Raw genomic sequence first — 17,796 nt, forward strand, 5'->3', positions numbered from 1 at the left:
CTAAATGACAAGGTCGACTTTGTTTCAGGCTGTTTAGAGGAGAAAATGCTGAATAATCAAATTAAGCTCTTTCACTACAGTGAAGTGAATGATGTACGATGTGATGTGAAGTGATGTACAAGTCCAAATCACCCTCGCGACTGCAAAGCTTAACCTGAGCACACTTATGCCTAGTTCCTCAGGCAAGGACAGCTCTGATCTAATGTCAGGGATATTCAAGATGTTGGATGGTTTTGGCCCGATATCGTAACTTGTGTGGTGTTGTCCCGACGGCGAATGAGAAGGCAGCTTGCGGAATGTGAAGCCAATCAGAAATGAGGTGAAGAAAACGCCTCACTTTCCATCACAAAACAACTGCACCGGCGCACCAGACAGTCCAGAGAAGAGAGATACAATGATCAGAAGTTAATATCTGTATCGGTCACAATATTTAAATAAATTCTAGATCCAGTATCAGTGACAATATTCTGATCTAACGAATTAATCCAATAAACAAATTAAACTTGGGTCGTCGTTATATACCTTTAAAGCCAACCTTGTGAAGGTATTGGTTTATTTAATCGCCCCTTAAACCAACAGCTTCACAAGCCAGATGCAGAGTTATAAAATAAATTTGTAATCCAGTACATCTGAGTCTGTGTTTAACAAAATAAATCTTATAAGGCAATTCAGCGATGTTTTTCTGTATCGCATTAGTATCGGCCGATGCTAAACTTAAGATATCTGTATCAGAAATGCAAAAAAAGTTTGTTAGTACATCCCTGCAGTTTTTTTTTCTCTGTTAAACACCATCACAATTGTTTCTTCTTCCGAGGCGGCCATATTTGTTCACTCTGAACTCACATTTCGTCCCAAGAGATTTTGCGAGATTTCCCGTCTGACCTCTGGCCTATCAGGTTCTGAAAACTGCCCGATAATTTTGAAATCTTGCCACCTGAATCAGGCACTGGGGAATACAGTGGACCTGTGTCACTGCTGCATCTTTCTCTTTTTGATTCAGTTACGCTTACAGAGTCAGAGAGAAAGAGAGGCACAGGAAGGCAAAAGGAAACCTCAGCTGCTCAGAGAGGAGCCACCGTATAATCACATCGACTTAACAAACCCGTCAGGTACAGTGTTCATCAAAGCAAAGAAAACAGAAAGAGAAGAGGCTGGATCCGCACAGTGACGAGCGAGAAGGCGGGAGGGTGGGAGATTTGAGCTGGGAAGCGTCCAGAGCTCAGGCATGAAAAAGGAAAAACTGCTGCAGTCAGGAGAATTCCTCGCTAACATCTGCTTCTCATTCCCACAATGGCGGCCTTTGATTCCTCATGTGCACGACCCACCACACAGACACTACCTCCATGTGCCCTCCACCTTTGACAAAACCCTGAAACATGGAACGGCACATGTGAGCACTAATCCTCAAACGAAAACTCAACCCTCACTGGAAGAGGAAAGAAAAATTAAAGTCTTTTTCATTACTTAGTTTAAGTGGTCATTCGTTTGATCAAAAAATGTAAATACTTCTATACTTGGCAATTGTTTCTGATTGGCAACGGTGGAGGCCTTCATTTGGAAAGTTGTAGTCTATTTTTCAGAGAAACTGACTGCTGCGCTGAGTAGGAAGGTTTTCAGCTTGATTGGTCAGAAATTTGAAAAAAATTCATCCGACTAAAGACTCAGCTGTCTGCCAATGTGACAAAATGTGACAAGGTGGCGGTAGCAACAACACTCTTTGGTGTAGAAGTTGCTACTGTCTGTAAGAAGATTTACAGTTCAGTCTTTGGCGATATTTTAAACGCCACTGAGGTGTTTAAATTAAGAAACACATAAAGGTAAAAAGCAGAAAAAGTCAATTTCTGGACATTTCCAGACATTCGGGCTGCGAGAGAGAGAACAAAACTTGTAATAGACACCAGGAAGGATGAATGAAGTGCAGCAGATGTAGCTCTCAAAATAAAGGTAAAGGTCTAGGGAGTGAGTATATACCAGAAACTGTTGCTAAGCAATGCTAGTCATTTTAATTGCTAATACAAAAAACTTATGCAGTCAACTTTGCAATCATTTTGTCTTCTTTTAAAATGTCGGTAAACTCTTCAATCTGTTCTGAAAAATGTTTTATTTAGTGGTAGGATTCAGTTAAAATGTTCAGTTACAAGGTCTGTGATTAATTAATCAAAATGAATTGCATTTTACTTTGCTGCTTTTGTTGCTAAATTATCGGACGGGCCAACCTCCAGTGGGAAAAAAGTGATGGCTTTGTCGTCCATCACCATTGTTTATCAGCATCAGATTTACGGGTGTACCTGAAACACAAAGGCTCCGGCTTTGGACGAAAGGATAACACAAAAAAAAAAAAAGTGCTTGATTTTGTTAAAATCTTCATAATTAATTTTCATGCCCTGTCCTGAAAATTAAAGCATTTAAGTCCCAGCCCAAATTGTATTACATTTTTCGAAGAGAAAGCTGAAATAGCCGATTAGAGATTGAAAATTGTTCACAAAAATTTACAGTATTTCACATCCATAAAACGGCCAAGGTGCATCACTATCTAAAGCAATTTAAGCTGCATGTACTGCTATATATATATGCCTATGTCAAAATGGGGTTTCTGTGGAGACGGCATCATTTTATAAATAAGCACCAGCCTCTAAATGCATGTGGATGCTGGTTCTTTTTCATCTTTAATTCCCTGCAAAGAGACCAATAAATCAGCTCCTGACAAATGTTGCTGAGATGACAACTAGTTGAAATCACATTGGTCACAACCTGGCTTTCCGCTAGCAGCACTGCTTCCTTTCTTTCATGTCCTGTCCTGAAAACACGGTGTGCTGCACTTGATAAACTAACCTCAATCGTGGCTTTTGCCTCTCACAGCTGCATGCGTAAAGAAGTCTGTAACAGCAGACAGTGTTTTAAGGCTAAGTTTAGGAAAACGCAGCTTGTTTAAGACACTTCTGATCGCTTTCCCAAAGAATAATCTACTATATAGTTTTACACTGACATAATTTTCTTTTTTTCTTGTTCAAGAAAGAAAAGAAAAAAAGACTTATCAAGGAAGGCAATCAAAGAGATCCTCCACAACGCTGACAGAATCTACATGTTTCCAGATTCCAAATCAACAACGCGATGGTTGATCGCTCGGGTGTCTCCCTTGATTACTTATCACGCTTAGAAGCTGCTGAAGCTCAGGCCTGTAAACAGGAGATTACTGGGAGACTGAGGTATGATGTCTTTAGAAAAGCACAGAAATAATCCTGGGTGGCTTCATGAGAATGCTGTTTCAGGATTTAGTCTTTAGGGGAGAAGTAATTCCCCATAGAAATAATCCTTCTAATTCTTCTAGGTACTAAATTAAAATTTGTTATGGATTTAAACAATCAGATTGGCAACTGCCATCCTTGAAATATGTGTCTGCTAATACTGGTTGACTTTACACATCCTTTATTAGCCCCAGGAAGAAGGACTTAAACTGTTCAGAGAGAGACATTTTAACTTCAGAGTGTACTTTGGAAGATAAATTTGAATAAAGTGTAGCACCCCCTAATATTTCTACTGTTGCAAACTGAAATATTATACTGGATACTTTTCATGTTAGCTCTTCGTTGGACATAACTGGCGACGCGTTAACCAGAAAGGAGAAACAGATTGTCATCAAGAAACGATCCACAGCAGGTATTAGCAACACTCCTTCAGGGTTTCTGCAGGTCTCGCCAGCTTAAATTACAGACTTTTTAAGGATATTTATATGATCGTATTGAATGAAATCTAAGCTCTTTATTGCTACAGAAATGTGCTAGCTTTTCTGCACTTGCTAGTTAGCCAGCACGGATATATTAGCTGCCGTTACCAACAGCCTCAACCGACTTGAGTCTCAGAGGAAGATTTCTGTGCACAACTCAAACCTTTGCCAAACAAAAAAATCCCACAAAAAAATAAAATACAAAGAATTTGAGATGAAATAGTCCTGCTACGACAAAACTTAAGACTTGTAATAAATGTATTTAAGGCCAACTTATTTTTTTTAATGAATTTTAAGGCCTTGGTTTTAGATTCGTGAATTTAGGTGTTTTTAAGGATTCACAGATAATCTGTCCTCAGTGTGGAAGTTGCTACTGTGGGAAAGAAGACTCAATGTTAACAAACGCCAGCATTGGTGAGGTGTTTAAAATAAATTTGGAAGGACCAGAGACATAAGAAGCCGTTTAAGAGGAAGCCGCATGTTTCTGTGAGATGTTGAGAGACAGCTGTGGTTCGCTCAGACAGTGAAGGAGCGAGGGAGAGCAAAAGAACACCACATTGTTGATCTGTTTTATTATTCTGAGCTTTCAACGCGTCACTGTGAAATGCTGGCCATCTTTTGGAAATGTCAGAGCTGCATTCTGGAGAATGCGCACAATCACGGCTGTTGTTTTGTTAATGCAAGCCACGCTAATCTTGCTGGCTGCTAATATATGTCGGCAAAGACAATTTAAAAATATTAACAGCATGTTTTTTTTTTCCTGTATTTTATAATAGTAAAACCTTGTTTTATGGCAAATAAAATGTGACACTATCTCAGCATCTAATCCAAATGAATGAGTACTTTTTATGGCAGGAAGTTAAGAAAGACTATCTTTAAGAAAGACTATCTTTAATGCTGTTCTCATGTCTATCTGTGGAATGAGCTCAAAGAGCTGATCAAAAACGATCACATTCTCTACTCAGGGTTTCCAGTTGTGCTACTTTTCATGAATGCTAGAGCAATCTTTTTGCATAATGACATTCTGAGCGCCGGTGAGACTGATGTGAGCGCACATATCTCTGTGGGCAAAGAATAATGTGCGGCGTGTCCGTTCACACCTCAACACAACGGCTCATGTTCTGATACCACCGGCTGATCCCAGACGGGTCTTTTTCGTCCAGAATATCCGTCAGACGTCTCATCAGAATATTCCTTCTACATACTGGCTTGGATAACCAGCAACCACTTGGCAAATCGAAACACCATCAACAGGGAAACAAAAAAAGGACGTAATGCAATATATAGTTGAATTTTTCTATGCTTATCTAGTTAAGCATAGAAATACTCTTCCTGGTTTCATTTTAGGTTAGTTATTTTAGATTTGAATTAAATAGCTAGTTTTAAGATCCAACAGTTGATTACTTAACTTTAGGGCAAAATATTTAATATTTATCTTAACTGTATTTTTTGTTTGTCTTTTTCAAGTATTTAAGTCAATAATGTCGTCCAACAACAGCATAAATATCTAGTCATATCTTCAAACTTCCTGTCAATTTTGAATTGTTCATGTTTTCCACTATAACAAAAACTAAACAAACCCTCCAAGCAGCTGGGCGATGTAACATCTCTCATTCAATATCATTGGCATCATTTGTGAGGTGGAAATATGTAAATAAGGAAACAGCAAAAAATAACCACCAAAGTTAGTCACATGTTATAACTGCTCTTCAGCACCGTCACCGCGCTTGAATTGCAACCACCGAGGTAAATCCGGCTTTAAAAACTTGTTTTTCGAAGCAATGATTGAGACGAGCGCAAGGAAAGTTCCCCTTTAAGATAATCAGCCTTTACATCTCCAGCACTTTGAATGACATTTGGACAAACGGCCACATACGCAACAACTAAACGCTTTTCTTCTATAGCAGAGAATAAAAGGTACCTGAAGTTTGAAGAAGCAAGTTCTCCGAGAAGTCCCGACTTCAGCTCACATCGGAAAAATGACTTAACAAGTACAGCATCTGGCATCCATGTGGCTCAGAGCAAATACTAAGACACACACACACACACACACACACACACACACACACACACACACACACACACACACACACACACACACACACACGCAGACAGGCATACCTAAAGCTGCCAGTGCTGCCAGACATGTTTGAACAGAGTCAGCAGTCGCTCCCTTCCCTCCCCGCCCAGCATTCAGGCTTGGACTCAGCATGAGTAACCTCACAAAACTAGCAGTCGCAGTGCAACGCACCACAGAAACATCAACCCAGCCATTACGTATGCTAGAAATAGTGCGAGCGCCCTCAAACACGGGGGTAAGGAGGGAAAAAAAAGAGCAGCAATTACAGCAAACCTCAGCCAAACAGTGTCTCTATTTTTTTTTTTTTTTTGAGATTTAGTTGAAAACTTTCTGTTGCGGCCAGATAAAAAACACAGTTGGAGCAGGTGATCTAATCTGTTTCCTGTCGGCAGCTTTTGTCTCCCTTTGTTGCAAAGCCGTCACACCTGAGGAGTGACAGGAAGTTTGCGAAACAGTTGTAAAAATTGGGAAGGAGGACATCCACGCACATCTGAAATAATCCAGCGTTGAATCGAATATGTAGATTACCCCGACTAAAAAAAAAAGAAGAAAGAAACGTAAAAGGCAATGCCAACTCGGTGTCCGGCGTTTGACCTACATGTGGAAGCGTCTCTCAGGAACACATAACCCTGCAACCAATCCTGCTGAAGCAAACAAAATATCCTGAAGGAAACCCTATGAGCTGCAGTGAGAAGCATGTGAAACTAGCTGATAACATCCTCAAGAGAACGCCTGCAGGTTGAGTCCCTTTGGTCCACTTCCTTGAAAACACTTCAAGTTGCCCAACAAGCAAGACGGGAAAAAACAAGGACAGAAGAAGACAAATGCAGGAAGAGCCGACCCAATTTCCCCCCTTCGTCTCCTTGGTGAAACCTGCGGCAGTGATGCGAGGAGCCACAGTTTAGCATCTCTGCAGTAAACGTAAGGACATCCAGCTCCAAGGTTTGCACGCTCAGAGCCTAAGCGGCCGTAAAGATAGTCAAAACACATTAAGGATGGAGCGTTTATATGATTCCTTGGTCATAAACCTTACTGACCTACAAGGTGTGAATACTAAAGGACCGAGCCCAGATAGCTTACACCAAGACAATGTGCCGAAACCCTCACACTCTAGACCTGGGGAAGATAAGACGAGCAGTCGAATAATAACAGATAGTGTTTCTCGTACTTTGGTACAAACTGTAATCTTGTTCTTTCCAATGGAGCTGTCGCCTTCTTTCTTGTTTTTTATTTAATCGGTCAGTTTGTCTTGACACTCCAAATACAGTCCGTCCTTCATCTAATCTCCCAGCAATGAAGCTAAAGGAACACAAAGAGATAAAGTCAAAAAGTACTTCTTTTCGATCTAGACGATTTAGGATGCTCCTCTTCTAATTTGTATTGATAATTTCCTCTTTCTGCCTGTAACTTTGAAGATTTGGTTGTTTGGTACCCGACTTACTGTCGATGAAACAAAGTTGCCTACCACGAGACATTCGTGACAGCTTTGTGTCCACTGATTTAAAGCCATTTTCCATCATTTACTCAAAGTCTAAACGACTTAAGAAACGCGATTACACGACTCATAGCTAACCACAGGAAGTCGACTATGATAATTGCTGCTTTATTCAGGGTCAAGACCAAGGATCATCAAGCCAATGAAATGGGATCAGAACCAAAATAAATGGAAATAAGATGTAGTTTTTAGAAAGTATTATATTTAATTATACATTTATGCAACAGCAGGAATTGTTGTCATTTTTCAGTTTTAAATCGGAGGAATCAGATCAGCCTCAACATTCTAATCATCATCTAATTCTGGTTTGTGTGTAGAAGATAAAACGTGACACTGACATTGTATGTTTTGTCTTGTTAGTATTTCAGGTGCACATGTTGTATTCCCTGGTAAAATGTTCAAAGTAATGTTACAAATGTTACATTCGATTCAGAAAAGCAGAGATCGCATCCAGAAGTTGCAAAAACGATGATGCAAAGACTCCCGAGAACTTTAACGAGGATGGCAGAGAGAGGGTCTGCCTTGTGTAATTATGGACCATCCCACTGACATTCCAACGGACTCATCTGAATGACTCAGGACACACACATCCACGCACACCAGGAGTTTTTGTTTTTTTTTGTTCACACACACTTCCTTAGTGTTTCCTGCTAAAGCCCGGTTCTTCCTGCGCAGACGACACCTGCTCCATCACTTCCCTTCCAAATTAGTCGTTTTCATCAAACAAAAACGAACGGAGCCGAGAGAGCAACTTGTTTTTTCTTCCCTCTCTTGGATGACTCGTTTGTAGAACGTCAGCGGGTCAAAAGTGGGTGATTAACCTGCCCATAAAGCGAACTGGATGTGCTTCCAGACCTAACTAGTGGGGGAATCCCCGGATTGAACGATGAATGTACAAGCCAAAAATAATAACAAACCTGTTTGAGAAACACGGCAAACAGTTGCATTTATTTTTTCACACGCCATTTGTGCGTTGTGTAATAGTGTTAGTGTCATCAGTGTCTTGGCAAACGACAAAGTGAGCTAAAACAACCAGCCAGAGGATACGAGTTTGACTGTCGTGGTAAAAGGCCTCGAGCCAACACACGCTCTGATGTCTAACTCGAAACAATGCATACCAGACTTGATGAACCCGAACCGTGTTTACAGCTTTAAATAAACTGCAGACCAAGAAGGAGAAAACAAGCCTGTTTGCTCTGCACTGCTTTCTGGTCTAATATTAAACAGAAGTGGAGGGTGTGTGTGTGTGTGTGTGTGTGTGTGGGGTGGGGAGGGGGGCATTTTTAACAATCCCGAGTGAAGAAATCTAATTACCACTAAAACTAACAAACTAGAGTTTGTTGGATCATAATAACTACACGAAGCTAACGTCTTCATTCTTTCTGAGCTCTGAAAACTACATCTGAGTGTGTGTAATTACACATGTGTAAACCCCTATGAGACAACTTCCCTTCACTGTATAATAAAGATGGATCAAGGGACTAACTAAGTGACATATTCACACCCTACGGAGGATGCTGAGTTGTTTTATGGATAACTTTAATTCCAGAAGAGTGGAAGCTTGAGCTAAAGCAAATATTTTGGACCAGTCAACCTACTTTGGATGCTCCGTCCCATAACATTGAAACATTACGTTCAAAGTGAGTGGACAACAACATATCCAACCAGCATCGCTGCCAGTAAGCAACAACAAAAAAATGTCTGGATTTTTCCTCACCAAATCTTGTAACGTCCAAATTAGCAGACAATATTAAAGATGCCATCCACTTCCATGTTTTCTGTCTGCTGACAATAAACAAAGTCCCGGCTTCTACTGTAGAGTTTTTCCAAATGCAAAGTTTATTTAAAAATACTGTATGGGAAAGAAAGAAAAAAAGACTGATTCTGCTGTGTCTGTCTTGTATTGGGGTCGATGACATCACAGGAGGCACAGGAACTGAATTAGTAAACACTGTGGCAGGCGAGTGAGTTTTGTCACATTTTTAAGGGCAGATTCAGGAAACTTTTGAGCTGCAAGACATTCAACATTCTCGGTCAGAGCCCCACCAATGACCAACCCAAGCCCTGATGAAAACGAGAATGAATGAAATTAATTAATTCCACTAAAATTAGATGGATTTGTTTTTTTGGGGGGGGGTTTTGATCATCTTAAAATATTTTTTTTGCACTATCTACTGTGTCATGGCATACTGTCGGAGCTCATACGTGTTTTATTTTTCGCTTGCTTTGCTTTCCTCTTGTGTGGACTGGAAGAGCCAATAAGAAAAAAAAAAAATCAATGGGTATAGCCAAAACTGCCTTAAGTGATGTCACCAGAGGTGAAGCCTCCTTCTGGAAGGGAAGGTTTTGTCATCGGATAGAAATGATAAAACTGACAGAAAAAATGCCCACGGCATGTTTAATAAGCTTAAGTATATCTGAAGTGAATATGGTTAGTATTCTGAGAGAGTGCGTTTAGTAACTTTAAAACGCACAGAGGATAGCAGGGCGTCAAAAGCAAGAAAAAGAAAAAGTCTGCTGCGGCAGTTAAAGTCTGAACTCATAAAGACGGATAAACGCTTAAAAGTCTGAAGAAAGCCAGACAAAACCCACCTTTACACGGCAAAGACGGGTTATTCCTCTCAAAATGGTATATCCAAACCCTTTCTCTTGAAAGCGAAAAACGGGGTGAAATCCCAGTTTGAAAAAGTCTGCTGGCAGTTCGGGGGGGAAAGCGTCGCGGTTCCTCCGCCTCCGCTGTAGCCGCTGTGTCCCGGCCAGCCGCCCTGCATAGGAATACATGTGCGGTGAGAGGGAGCGGGAAGAAAGGGGGGAGCCGGGGGGAAGATGGACGCTCTCTGTTCGCTTCGAGCTAACATTGCAGCTACATCTTACATCACCCGAAGCTCCTAATGAACTAAAAATATCTTCAGTAGTGTAGTTAGAATCTAACTTACATCCCAAACGTCGAATATCGCCTCTGTTTCGGCGGGACTCCCCCCTCTGAGAGCATCCCGACTTGGTATCTCCCACGGCTGCCTCTCATTCCGTTCCTCCCAACTGTGCAGGGCTGGAGCCCCGCTGCAGTAAATTTGGAAGTGTTGGTCGGGAAGAAGCGGTGACAGCGATGACTGCGTGTATTAACAGAGCTCCGAGAACGGTTTTAAAAATGTAGGACGCTTTATTTTTACGCCATGGAGCCAAATGAGTCCGCTGGCTGTCTGCCTTTCACCAGACAGAGCGACACAGGGGTTATAAACACGCATTACTTATAGAATAATAATAAAACTGAATCATTTAACAACTCGACTGAATCATTCTGAGAGTTCTTTAAAATGGAAAAGGTGACTGAACTGAGTTGAGCCCCTTTTCTCCCAACATATTAGTGTTTAGTTAATTAAATGACTGCTAGTGATGTTGAGTCCTACACTTCAGATCAGTCAATCCAGTTATTTTATAGCACATTTCAGCAGAAAGGTGCTTCACAGAAGAAGAATAAAAATACGCAAAATTACACAGCTATACACAAAACACCATGCAGTCCACAGCTGAACAAACATTACATTCTGATGAGTGAAACCATAGTGAAACCATTCATGTGTTTCATTCATTTCAGATACCAACTTCAAGAGCTTTAGCCACCCACTGAAGACACCAACGACTTCTTACAGTACTTTTACTGTGAACGCATTCTAATTATTGCTTCTTTGCCTCAGGGACCCCACTCCCTTTTGCCGCCCTGAGCCAAAAGCCATAACACCCGTATTAAAAAGCTGATGGTTAGCTAAGCAGTAAATTCAATTCACAAGAGTGTTTTTTTTTTGTAATTTAGAAGTTCTTTTGTGAATGCCGAATGGGTCTGTACATTAGTGAATATATATTAAAAAAAATTAAAAATCCCTTCTCACCCACCGCGGGTGGTTCTTATCCTCTGAGCTCGGGTCCTCTACCAGAGGCCTGGGAGCTTGAGGATCTTGCACAGTATCTTGGCTGTGTCAAGGACTGCACATTTCTGGACTGAGATGTCTGATGTTGTTCCTGGGATCTGTTGTAGCCACTGCTCCAGTTTGGGGGTTACTGCCCCGAGGGCCCCGATGACCACAGGCAGCACCTGTGGTCTTCACCTTCCAGGCCCTCTCCAGTTCTTCCTGAGGCCCTGGTATTTCTCCAGTTTCTCGTGCTCCTTTTTCCTGATGTTGCAATCACTTGGTATTGCTACATCTACCACAACAGCTTTCCTCTGTTGTTTATCCACTACGACAATGTCTGGTTGGTTCGCCATTACCATTCTGTCTGTCTGGATCTGGAAGTCCCACAGGATCTTAGCTCTGGCGTTCTCCACCACTTTTGGGGGTGTTCCACTTTGATCTCGGGGTTTCCAGTCCATATTCTGCACAGATGTTCTGTACACTATGCTGCCACTTGGTTATGTCGCTCCATGTACGCTTTCCCTGCCAGTATCTTGCACCCTGCTGTGATATGCTGGACTGTCTCAGGGGCCTCCTTGCACAACCTACACCTTGGGTCTTGTCTGGTGGGTAGATCTGGGCCTCTATTGCTCTGGTGTTTAGGGCCTGTTCCTGGGCGGCCAGGATGAGGGCCTCTGTGCTGTCCTTGAGTCCAGCTTTTCAGCCATTGGTAGGATTTTACTGATATCAGCCACTTGGGTTATTTGCTGGTGGTACATCCCATGTAGGGGTTTGTCCTCCCATGATGGTATCTCTGGCACCTCAACCTCCGTTCCCTGTTGTTCCTTGTTGAAAAATTGTCATTTTTCATCTGCCTCACAATAATTTCACTTCATTTCATTTATCTACTCATTTCAAACAGTTTTTTTTTCAAGTAACCAGTAGGACAAGAGAAAACATGGGCATCTATAACCAGCGATAACTAACTTATCGCTACGTTTCTGTTTGAAATGGAAGAAGTGATCACTTATGTAATCCTACTCCTTATCTCAATTTAATGACTCAATAACTGTCAAAAATATGTAATTAAAAACCACGTTATAGTATTTGTATGCCTGTTCAACTTACTGTGCTAAAGAAACCAACAAATAAATGATATTACATAAACAAAATGATCACAAGCTGACTCCCAAGAAAATCTACAGACCCATACTACTACTAATAAATAACAACCGGACATACAACATCAGCATAATTACCAACTCCTTTCCAATGTACACCCCATAAACTCTTTATAGTCTCTGTTATCCAACAACAAATAAACAGGCTTCATGATATTAGTCTATCTCAAAAATACATTGAAGTTTGTGGCAACAATTCAGCAAATCATGCCAAAGCCGTACAGGTGTAAATACTTTTGCAAGGCACTTGGAGCATCCTCTGCCCACCTGTGTGATGTCAAAGGGGAGGGCCGTGACACCATGACCCCTAATTAGTGCTCGGGGGCCCCAGCTTCTGTACCAAACGGCTTGTCAGAGAGAGAAATGACTCTGCACATGAAAAGGGACAAGGAAGTACGGCCGGTCAGGCCCAGAACGCCTCTCCACCCGCCTCCACGCTCAGACAGCACAGAGCTTTGAAGTCACATCAGAAAAAGCACCTGTGAACAACAAAGCGACCAAGAGACTATGATCTCCAAAAAAGAAAAAAGAGAGCGAGCAAAAGAGAGAAAGAAAGAAGAAGAAAAATCACAAATCCCTGCAGCAGACATTTGGCTGATCAGGTTACTATAATTTTCAGGGCTGACGTGATATTAAATGTGATACTGCGCAAGAGATTTTCAGTCGCGATTTCGCTTCTACAACTTCTCTCTTCCTCCTCTCTGTCTCTCCCTACTCCCTAAACGCATAACCGCCGGAGCAAACGCGACATCCTGACCTATTCCACAGCTTACAGCCCCCCCCACACCGCCTCCCTCCTGAACTAGCTTCCTCCTGTAGCTCTTGTGTGCAGACGTTGCTGTCTTGATTTGATTAGCCGTCTCTGGCCGGGGTTGAAGTGCAGTGGGGAGCACGTTGGGCATTTTGTTGCTCCTGTATCTGGCTAATTGAAACGACTCCCTCTGCGTTTTCCTCTCCCCAGGGGAAGATGAGTGGCTCCCCCCTGACCCCCCACAGCAGACTTCAGGAAGCAGAGGGAGTCCTCGCCATCTGCCCTTCCTTTGCTCGGCTTAATGTGACACATGCAGCTCCAAAGCACGGATAAAGAGGGAAGACTTTAATGCTTTGCCACAGCAAATCTCATAAAGACTGAGCGCATGTCACTTTGAACGCAGTAGTTAGCTCCCATGTTCGGGCAAAAGGGTATTCAACCTTCTTGAATCACCTCAAAGTAACAGCGTTGACCTCAGCAGCCTTTTGGAAAACAAAATGTGCTCTTAGGAATAATTTTTATGTTGGTCTTTAAATACCAAAATGTCAACATAACTTTATATTTTGGTCCTTCTTATGATGTCATTTTTAACCCTTTCATGTATAGTGGCCATTTTCTTGTGGATTTTATGTTATAGACCACTAAAGTGGAAGCTGGTGCATCGTGCAATACACTGTCAACTAATCACCATCGACTGGGACTGCAAGAAAGCATTTGTTAAATCCAAATATTTGGCAGATGAAAAAGCATGACGACCGACACAGTCCCTCCTTCTATGATAGAGGACTTGTGGGTAAACAAAAGAAAGGTATTGTGCGGCATCAAGTAACCCCTAAAGACCAATACCGTTGGTGTATTTTCAGAATAAAAACTTTGTTTTTGGAGAAAATTACAACTGATCACCTTGAAAAAAAAAAAAATCTGGAATTTTTTTTTATCCCTTAAAAACTCAAAAACACTTTGAAAAAAAAAAGTCCTGACATAAAGGTTCATAATTCATGCATGAAAGGGTTAAATATAAAATAGTTGATTGGTTAGTACCATCAACCATTTTTTTACCAAATACTCTTTGTTGAGTAATTTCTTGGACGATTAAGCAGAGCACTGACCAAATCCAGTCTTCAGTCGATTTCCACCAGGGCTGCAAGAAAAGTGGTGTTTCTGACCAGTTATAGTGACGCAAGTGCAGCTTGTGAGAGACAGCGACTGACAGCTAACAGCACAGCGTATCGTCACTCGCGGGAGTCAAATACCATCCATAGACCTTTTTCACGCTTCACCGAAGCATCACGGAAACGGCGAACAGTAAGTCTTGGTTGTCAAAGGTGTACCCATGCAGAACATCTGGACTGCGCTCTTGTTCTGGACTCTGTTTCATAAGATATTTCCAGTGACACTTGCAGAGACTGAAGATGCAAAAGTTGACCAAGTGTGGGCACAAAACACAAACTCGGAAGACGCTGCAGCATCAGAGGAAGAGAAGGGAAGTCTGGAGCCATGTGGTGCAGAACGATGCTACCAGAGGACTTCTCAGGTGGGCACTGATAAGACATTGGCGCAGGCCCAAATTTGGATGGAACCAGCTCCAAATTTGAAAGACCATCTAGGACAAGAGCCATAAGTGGTTGGGACTCCAGCTGGGGTAATTTTCCTCCTGATGCCAGGATGTCGGGATCTGGAAGTGGTCCTGCAATCATCAGTGACAAAATCATCATCAGTTTTGATAAAGGAAACCTAGGTATCAAAAACCAAATGAAAGGATGGCCGAGCAATTTGTTAGGACATAATGGGACTGATTTGGCACAGTTTAAATGTTTATTATTTCCAAGGGGACCAATAGGCAGTATTAAAATTAACGATTGAAAAATGTGCGGCAGGTTCGTGTCCATGTAGGACTTAAGAGCCAAATCCTGTCGCTCACATGGACACAGGAGCTAGAAAGGCCTGGGCAAATATTTGACATATATGTGATTCTGTTTACTTTAGGCATGGATATATTGTCTAACATCGAGGCAGATGGTCTAGTCAGGTGCATGAGATCATCAATTGAGTTTTGCCAGCCCTCGGGGAAATATCGTGAAATTGGAGGCTGGTTATCTGCTCACAGCTTGTTATGAGGAACCAGAAGCTGAAAGCGCACTTTGATGTACCATCATTTTACTATGAGTCAATACTGAAACGCCATTGGACGTTTAAATAATGGACTTCCTGTAGAATCTCTGGGACAGAGTGGCTATAAATGTGAATTCCTCATAGAGCCAATCAAGAAGAAGCTCTTGTGACGGCGCTAATTTAAAAATCACCGCCTTGGGATACTTCCTGCCAATCTATTAGTAATCCCTTGCTTGGCTCCAGAAATGGCTTCATGCGGCAGAAACAATTTATTGCCCAAACATGGCACACAAAAAAAACATTAAAGATTCTAATGAACTTTTTGCATCTTTTGACGGAGAACGCGGCGATGCGACGGGCCGCCCTCTGAGACAGACGTTGCTGTATGGCAGAAACAAAAGGAGTCATCCAATTTGCTGCTGAACTATCCCAGCCTTCTGCACAGTCAGGACCTTGTTTCCGAGCGCACACTCCTCACTAGAGATGACGCAGCGCTGGAAGCACGATGAGAGAGAGAGAGAGAGAGAGAGAGGACAATGTAAACAGAGAGAAAGAGAGAGAGGGAGAGAGTAATGGAGGAGTGAAGTCACCAGATGGTACAGTGAAAAGAATAAACAATGGTAACAATAAACTGGTTTCATTCAGTGCTGCACCACAGCAGGCAGCTCTCGAGTCGGCAGGGCAGGAAATCGTTTTTAAAACCTCAACAGTTGTTTCATTCAAACAAATATTGCCTGAAGTGCAAGAATTCGTACCCAACAAACCTTTTGATAGTCTGTTGTGTGTTTTATTTGCTCTTTTTGTGATAGAACAACACAACGTGTCACATAAGTAGGAAGCGGAAGGAAAAACATGACTTGTTTTCAAAATGTCTAGAAAGATCTACAGTTGAATACTTTGCAGAATCAAAACCAGCATCTATAGAAGCTTAATTTTTGAGTTTTGCTATAAATCTTCCATTGTCTGGGTCACTCTCGGTGACCAAGCTTATTAAACTCTAGCGGGCCAAAAGTTTCTTCTTTTTTTTTTGATAAAAACACAAAATTAAATTTGTTGTGGTATTTTTTTTAGTCGTAGCTGCTCAAAAATTAAACTTAAACATGTAAAATTTGATTGAATTAGGACCTGTTTGTCATTGGATCTGAGACACAAAAAGGGGAAGATGTACAGTTTTCAAAGTTTTCAGTCGACTGATTTCTTGACCAAAGTTTACGTAAAAGTTGTGTGACGAATTTGGTTTGATTTACTTTACGGTAAACGTATAAATCGTGCTAATGAATTAGAAACAAGTTGTCTTTTACCAACGGTACCAATGGTTGTCTTTTAAAATGGATAAACAGGTTGAATTATACACAGAGGGGGGCTTTATTTTGGGGTTTGTAAAGTAGGAAGTTAAAATTACAAATGTAGGCAACAATCTTTATATTCTTATTTGTAAAGAGTTTTTGAAACTCACCGCTTTGAGTTGATTTTTACATAAAATCCTTATGAAATTCGTGAAGACGTTCAAGAGGTGTGAAATTACAGTAGCTTGTAATGTGTCTTGGACAAATGTTGACAAATGACACCTGGTTCTGTTGCTTGCAACATACATGCTGTTGAATTCATTTGCAGATCACCCACTTTGAGCCTCTTTGACCAGATGAAGTGAAGCGCTGCTTTTAGATAACGAAGCGTAAAGAGTTATTGATTTATTGATTGATCCTCTGTGTTTTAGCGCCAATTCAGTTCGGCGGTTTCCTGTGGTTCCGGCACCGGTCAGGTCTTTGAATGGACCTGTGCCGGTTCGGTGCTCGTTTCAGTACAGAAATAATTGTATGGATGTCAGTTCGAGTCCTTCCAGAAAGCATCCGGTTTGAAAATGAAAATAGCAGCCACCAGAACTGGGACACCTTACTATAAATAACTGCTGTATATGAATATAGCGCGCACTCTGGGAGTCAAGGTTAAAGTGTGTCAGTGACAAGCTCCTGAGCAAGCAGTTGGCTCCTGACTGATGTCCTGTTCGCAAACATTACAGGACACCTTGACAAATCTCTCCTCCCCCCATTCTTCCCTCTCTTTCTCTCTTCCCAAGTCCATCAGCCTCCGTTAGTGGACCCTGAAGAGACTTTATTGTTACTTCCCAAAGCAGAAAGCACATCCGCACTCCATTAACGTGAATTAAGATGTTTACCTTCTGCCGAAGCGTCCGCAGCAATACTCACTCGGCAGCTCATTGTTCGCCTCGCCACAGGTCACCGGGGTTTTTTTTCTTTTTTTTTTTCCCTTTTTCTTTTCTTTTTCCTGTGCCATAAATCACCTGAGCTGACTTTGCCCAACATTGTGTCGCAGGGTGAGAACGTATGTGGTTGGGATTTGCGTTGATTGTAAGCGCTGATCCTTCCCTACCGTAAAGGTCACGGTGCTGGAGGGCATGAAAGGGCTGGAGCAACAAACAAATCCCACTCCCACTCCAAACACACACACACACACACACACACACACACACACACACACACACACACACACACACACACACACACACACACACACACACACACACCCACACACACACACACACACC

The 17,796-nt window shown here is 41.8% G+C and overlaps 1 protein-coding gene across 1 annotated transcript in view; it reads right to left on the reverse strand.

Moving 5' to 3' along the window:
- Window positions 1-10,032, reverse strand: part of frmd6 (FERM domain containing 6) — a 29,671-nt gene extending 19,639 nt beyond the window's left edge. Inside the window, exon 1 of the mRNA XM_055037998.1 lies at window positions 9,892-10,032. The gene's annotated coding sequence lies outside the window, so the exon portion shown is untranslated. The remainder of the gene's footprint in view (window positions 1-9,891) is intronic.
- Between the last annotated feature and the right edge of the window lie 7,764 nt (window positions 10,033-17,796).

This window comes from Poeciliopsis prolifica, unplaced genomic scaffold (assembly GCF_027474105.1).
Source record: "Poeciliopsis prolifica strain line A6 unplaced genomic scaffold, Auburn_PproV2 SCAFFOLD013, whole genome shotgun sequence".
NCBI lineage: Eukaryota > Metazoa > Chordata > Actinopteri > Cyprinodontiformes > Poeciliidae > Poeciliopsis > Poeciliopsis prolifica.